The sequence below is a fragment of the Myotis lucifugus genome, unplaced genomic scaffold (genome assembly GCF_000147115.1).
Source record: "Myotis lucifugus unplaced genomic scaffold, Myoluc2.0 scaffold_17, whole genome shotgun sequence".
Taxonomy (NCBI): Eukaryota; Metazoa; Chordata; class Mammalia; order Chiroptera; family Vespertilionidae; genus Myotis; species Myotis lucifugus.
The window spans coordinates 14,216,603-14,222,789 of record NW_005871065.1 but is presented as its reverse complement, the minus strand read 5'-3'; the positions used below and the strand labels follow the sequence as shown (position 1 = coordinate 14,222,789).

Here is a 6,187-nt window from a genome sequence, read left to right as displayed (position 1 = left end):
ATCTTTCCTGAAAAATGACATGCCCTCTTACTGCCAGTGGTGCCTACGTGTAAATCTTAGAAGCTGGTTAATTACAACATTCTTCAGTGCTGACCAGAAAGGATTTTTTTCCACATGGCGAATTTGGGCTTGTAGGACTTCTCTGCATAAGTGCTGGCAAAGGAACATAAGCCCCGTGCGTAACAAATTGGCCCCCAATCCACTGACTTTCTACCATTAGTCAACGTGTAGATATGAACTATCTGTACTGGTGTGGGGAGAGTAGTATGGAAAGATAAAGGGGAGACCTTCAATCATCTGAAAGTGTAGAGGGACCAGAATTTAGCCCCTGGCTTACAGCCAACTTTCCATCACCTTTAGCTCAGTACTTGGGCTTACCCTTGCTATATAAATATTCATTGTGTGGACTCCCTGGGCACCCTTTAAAATAGCAAGTAAACACAGACTCATCTGCTCCCATTTGTTCTTGTTCTTAACAAAGATAAAAAGTAAATTGAAATGAGTTTCATCAGAGTAGAGACTCTGAGAACTTCTACCCAAAATAGGTGCCAGATTAGAATTTGAATATGCTGGGACTCGGATAAAGGAGACCTATTTGGCAGAGGGATTCTAGTGTCCTGAGTTCTAGAACAATCTATAAAACTTCTATTCTTTTCATTTGCTTTGGGACAGATAATGCAAAGACAACATGTAAGGGTTTGTCTATTGCCTCACCGTATTAGGTAGAAAAGTTTTCATTTAAAGACCGGAATGAATTTTTATGTCATTAAATCATCTGCATAAGAAGTCATTGGAAGTCAATGTCCCAATTTTAAAAACACATTAATTGTGCTTCTTGGAAGTATCACTTGAAGGAGAAAAAAGGAAAACACGCAGAAGAATAAATTCTTTTTGAGGAAGAGGATCCAAAGGACTGTAAGAAAGGCAGGGATTACCCCAAGGTGGCTACTAAGTCTACCTGTCCCCTTTCCCACTCTGTTTTTCCCAGCACAGCTATGAGACTCTTCTTCTGGATATGACTGGGCAGATGATAACAGCAGGTATCTGAGTTAAGAAAACTGCCTGGTTAAAGAGAGATGCAGCAGGATGTGTATGGATGAGGTGGGAGGAAATGGGCTGTTGGTATAACTTTTCCCCCAACCAGAGCTATGATTTCTGAGGTCTTATTGCCTCAGAAATTGGAATGGCTTCTGTTTTGTTTTAGTGTGAGTGCCATTATTTAATAAGACATGAGGTGGGAATGTTAAAAAAGAAGAAAACTGTTCTTTGTCTTTGCTTCTGAAAGTATGGTCTGTGGATCAGCAGGATCAGCAGCACCTAGGAGCTTGTTAGGAATACAGACTGTCAGGACCCACTCAGACCTGCTGAACAGGTAGCAGAACCCCCAAGCAATGTGTATGCATGTGAATGTTTGGGAAGCAATGGTCTAAAGCAGTGGTTCTCAACCTGTGGGTCGTGACCCCTTTGGCGGTCGAACGACCCTTTCACAGGGGTCGCCTAAGACCATCCTGCATATCAGATATTTACATTACGATTCATAACAGTAGCAAAATTACAGTTATGAAGTAGCAACGAAAATAATTTTATGGTTGGGTCACAACATGAGGAACTGTATTTAAAGGGCCAGAAGGTTGAGAACCACTGGTCTAAAGAGTTTAATGAACCAAGGGGTTGAGAAGGTAAGTTAATTGCTCCTGAGGTTAGAGCTTACACTCTCTATGGACAATAGTGCTACGTTGTTCAAGAAGAGAATAAAAACACCCCAATATACTCATTTCTTTTGGAATCCTGACATTCCTAATAGCTTCTCCGATCACCCCATTAATTGTTTACACACGCTTGCATGCTCTATATATCAACCAACAGCAATAAAGAAAGGAAGGATGGAGGAAGCAAGAGAAGGTGAGAGAGAGAGAGGAAGGGAGGAGTGAAGGAGGAAATGAAAAGAGAGAATAACTCTCTTTTGTTTATTGTATTTTAGACATCAGCCTAGAGTCCTTTTATTAATAGAGTCTGTGATTTGAACCCCTACCTGCCACTCCTCACTGCCACTCATTCCCCCGACTTCTCTTCTACTGCCTCCAAAAGCACCAAATAATGAAAACTGAATATACTATGTACTTGGCACATAGAAAAGTATGGACCTTTACATGAGACATTTGGACAATAACAAAGGGTGAACTGATGTGATGCTGTTTTAAGGAGAAGAGATGGAGAATGTGTCTGTACAATATCTAAGAATTAGAGATTTGGCCTAAGGGGTCCAGCAAACAAGAGTTGATGATCTCAAACACAATGGGGAAATCCTCGATGGCTCAGAAGTCAGGAAGAAGAAAATCTCATGGGAAATTAGCCTCCCACGCAGAAAACTTCCTCTGTCACATGATAACACAGCCAGAGAAGATATAAGAAAGGCCTGTGGGAGGTAGTAGAGGTAGTGAAGAATAATGAACTTATTACCTGAATAAATGAACATTTTTATTGAGAGGAGAGTGACCAGTTCATTTCCACATCCAGGAAGAATCAAACCAAAGACAAACTACTCTTAAGTAAAAATTAAGCAGAGTTTCCCTAGAGAGATATAACACTTGGGGCCGATGTTAGGGGTTGTAGACTCATAGTAACTCACACTGCATATTCTCCTGAAACAAATTCATTCCAGTGAGATATGGATAAAATGAACCATAACTAAAATAATCAAAATTTGAGGAAAAGGTTGGAATGGAGGGAGGGGATCTTTCTTGGAAATGTTGAGGGCTCTTTCTGGGCTAATTGCATGTGGCCAAGCCTCATGTTTTGCATACCCATTGTGCTGTGTTAACTTCTCTGTCTAAGCCACTGTGTAACGGGAGAGCAGAGAAGATCCGTCTGCCTGAGTCCATGTACTAAGGATGGCTGTGCTATGAGGCTTTGTGTAAAGTCGTGAATAGACTTCTTAGGGTCAACAAGATGTCCCTTTGGAAAGCTTGCAGAAATAAGCAGACCCGCCTCTTCTGAAGAGTTGTGATTCCCCCTTTGGGAAAGGAAGGACCTTCCAGCTTTATGCTCCATGCTTCTCAAGGCGTGTGCCCCTCTGTGAGCATGGTTCTACCTGCCCCTTAAGGTTCACTCAATTTTAAACCCAAACCAAGAAAACTAGTGAAAACATGTGATGATATTGATCCCGGTAAAATAGACATGTAAACGCCACCCGTGGTCTGGCTTCCCAATGGAGAACCACCAGGAAGCAAGTATCTTCTGGAAGAAGTTCTGAGAAAAAAAAATTCACACCAAATACTCTTCTTGAATGTCAAAAGTTACTGGCTACTAAACATGATGCCACGTTGTTGAAAAATATCTTTCCTGTTCATCTTTAAATCCATTATGAAGATGAGGAAGGTCTATTATTAAAGCCATGAAAAGGATAAAATAGCCCTTAATAAAAAAAAATAAATAAACATAAAAGGGAAGCCAGGGTGGCAGCACTCTATAAAAATGAATAAGCTCAGCATCATATTTCAGTCAGAGAAGGGCTCTGCCTCTGAGGCAGATGCCTGCAAATCTCACCAAAGCAGCATTGTTTTGAAATTTCCCAGCCTCAGGAAATGGTATGAAGCCCAGGAAGACAGTGCATTGGAGGCCTCCGTCTCTGGTTGGTTTGCAGGAGCTTCAACTGGCAATGTGCATACCTTTAAAAGTTGCCTGGGCTGACCCATTCTTTGAATACAGGTATGTGAGTTTTAAGACTCTTCTTGGTGGGGGACTTAAGAGATCCTATATACTGTGGATATTACTAATAAAAGGACAGTAACTGCACATAGATGACTGAATTTTCTTCTCTAAATATCAATATCATCACATCTTTTCACTAGTTTTCTTGGTTTGGGTTTAAAATTGAGTGACCCTTAGAGGCAGGTAGAATCATGCCAATGTTTGGTAGTAAGTAACTTTTGACATTCAAGAAGAGTATTTGGTGTGAATTTTTTCTCAGAACTTCTTCCAGAAGATACTTGTTTGTGACTATTCTTTATTTTTGACATTGCCTCTCATGAGGAGCAAGCTGATTTTGACAAAATTTGCTTTATTGCCTCTTTTTCAAAGGGCAGGAGAAATGCACAAGGATAATATTAAAATGAGCCTTTTCTGTGCTCTGGTTTAAACTTTGTTGTTACATATGTGAGCTGACATTATCTTTGTATGAAAATTTGATCCATCTCATTTTTAATTAAGATGTTGATTTTATGAAAAAAAAATTGCAAAAAAATCCAAAAACCAACCCAGTACTTTGTAATTCAGTCATAATAGATTATATGGGAACCCACCAAAATATTTTTATTTATGACAGGAGCTGGCACTTTTCTGATATTTGTTAGCTCTTAATAAACAGAGGATCCTGGCTAAATTATAGAGGTGCTATAACTTGGGCTTGGATCTTCAAGATATTTGAAAGCTGTTCTAACTCCCCCCGCCCCCAGCTGAGATAGAAAATGATAGCACTCCAAAAGCAGACCCTGATAGAACAGTTACATAAAATGTCTTTTCAATTTTTACCCTCTATTACCCTTTAGTATTATAGGAAAATGGTGTTATTGCTGATTACTGAGAGAACACGCAAAAATCTCTCCTTCCAAATCTGAGTCAGTCCTTGCCTAGTGATGAACAAAGCCAGGCCATCTGCTCTGAATATCATTACTACTTGGCCATTTGGGCAAGGGATCTATCTTCTCTGCTTCCAAGAAAGGCTTAAGATCGGAAATTTGAAAAATGAAATAAGTCGACAGGAAGAGACGTTGGAACAAATAGCACTTTCCGAGGAGAGCCGCATTTGTGAGCTTATTGTGATCATCACCATCATTTTTAATGTTCGCTCTGGCCACAGAGTTCACCTTTTGGGGTTTCCATTTTACAAACCATTTCAGAAAAAAAACCCCAAACACAACTTAATTTCCGAGTTTCTGCAATAAACGCTTAGGCAGGAAAACGGGCGTGTGGGTGAATATGAGTCATCAGTCACCCCCACCCTGCTTCCTGGCGGTTCTCCATTGGGAAGCCAGACCACGGGTGGAGTTTACATGTCTGTTTTACCGGAATCACACGATGCCCCAGGCCATGTTCATTTCCTGAATTAAACAGTCCCTAATCTGTGGAAAGGCAGCTGGCTAACTGCTGGTGTCTGGCAAGTGCCCATCTGTCCCCCTACCCCGGGTCTCTCTCTCCTGTCTCCACTTTTCCTTTCTCCCAAGAAGGCGCCTCCCTTTGTTTTCAGAGGTGACGTCCACCTGAACTTTCCTTCCCATGCCCGAAAACTTGGGCTCTTTTCCTCTACCCTGCGGACCTCGGGCTTTGTCTAAGTGACCACACACAGTTGTGTTGACTGTAGTTTCGGCGCTGGTGATGGTGGCGGTCATGACGGCGATGGTGGAGATGGGGGTGCTGATGGTGTAAGGGGGTGCAGGCTGAGCGGGCGCGGGGAGGAGGAGGATGGACCCGGGAGGCTGGGGAGAACAGGGTGCGGGAGGGAGAGAGGGATTGCAGATGGGAGCTGTCCGCGCACCGAAGTGCTGAAACGCCGCAGCCATGGCATCGCAAGAGTGGGAGGAAAGGCGGGGAGGCGCTGCGAATACAGAAGGGAGAAAAAAAGGCAAGAAATACCTTCACACGGCCGCCCAGCCTGGCTTTGGGAATGTGTTTCTGCAGGTGTCCGCGCTGCTGAGCTGAGTAGGTGAGATCCCCTATTCTGGCAGGTTCGGGCTCAGATTTCTCTAGAAAGCTGTGAATGAGAGAGAGCCCGGCTCCACTGGGCTGTGATTTTGGTAGGAGGCGTGTGTGTGCGAGCGCTGGAGACTCTGTCCTTCTATACCGAGCCTGGCTTTCCCCTGGGTCCTAAATGCCTCCGCTCCATTTCTCTCCCCAGGTCCGTCAAGACAATACTAAGAATTATTGTAATTTTGCAACAGCTGGGACAAAAAGTCCCGAGAACCATTGCACATCACCCCCAATCCTAAAAAAAGAATCTTTCCATCAGATTAATGCAACTTCTGAAACAGATCAGAGGTGTGTGTGTGTGTGTGTGTGTGTGTGTGCAAATATACCAGATGAGAAGGTAAGTATCACAGACCTATGGGGGAAAGAATAGATTATTTTACTAACAAATGTGGTAAAAAAAAATGAACAATTTGGAAAAGACTCAAATTAAAGCCTTCTCCCA

The 6,187-nt window shown here is 42.5% G+C and overlaps 1 protein-coding gene across 1 annotated transcript in view; it reads right to left on the bottom strand.

The window, feature by feature from the left end:
- CLVS1 (clavesin 1) overlaps positions 1 to 5,799 on the bottom strand; it is a 128,577-nt gene extending 122,778 nt beyond the window's left edge. The window contains exon 1 of the mRNA XM_006085308.3: positions 5,632 to 5,799. The gene's annotated coding sequence lies outside the window, so the exon portion shown is untranslated. The remainder of the gene's footprint in view (positions 1 to 5,631) is intronic.
- Positions 5,800 to 6,187: the final 388 nt, after the last annotated feature.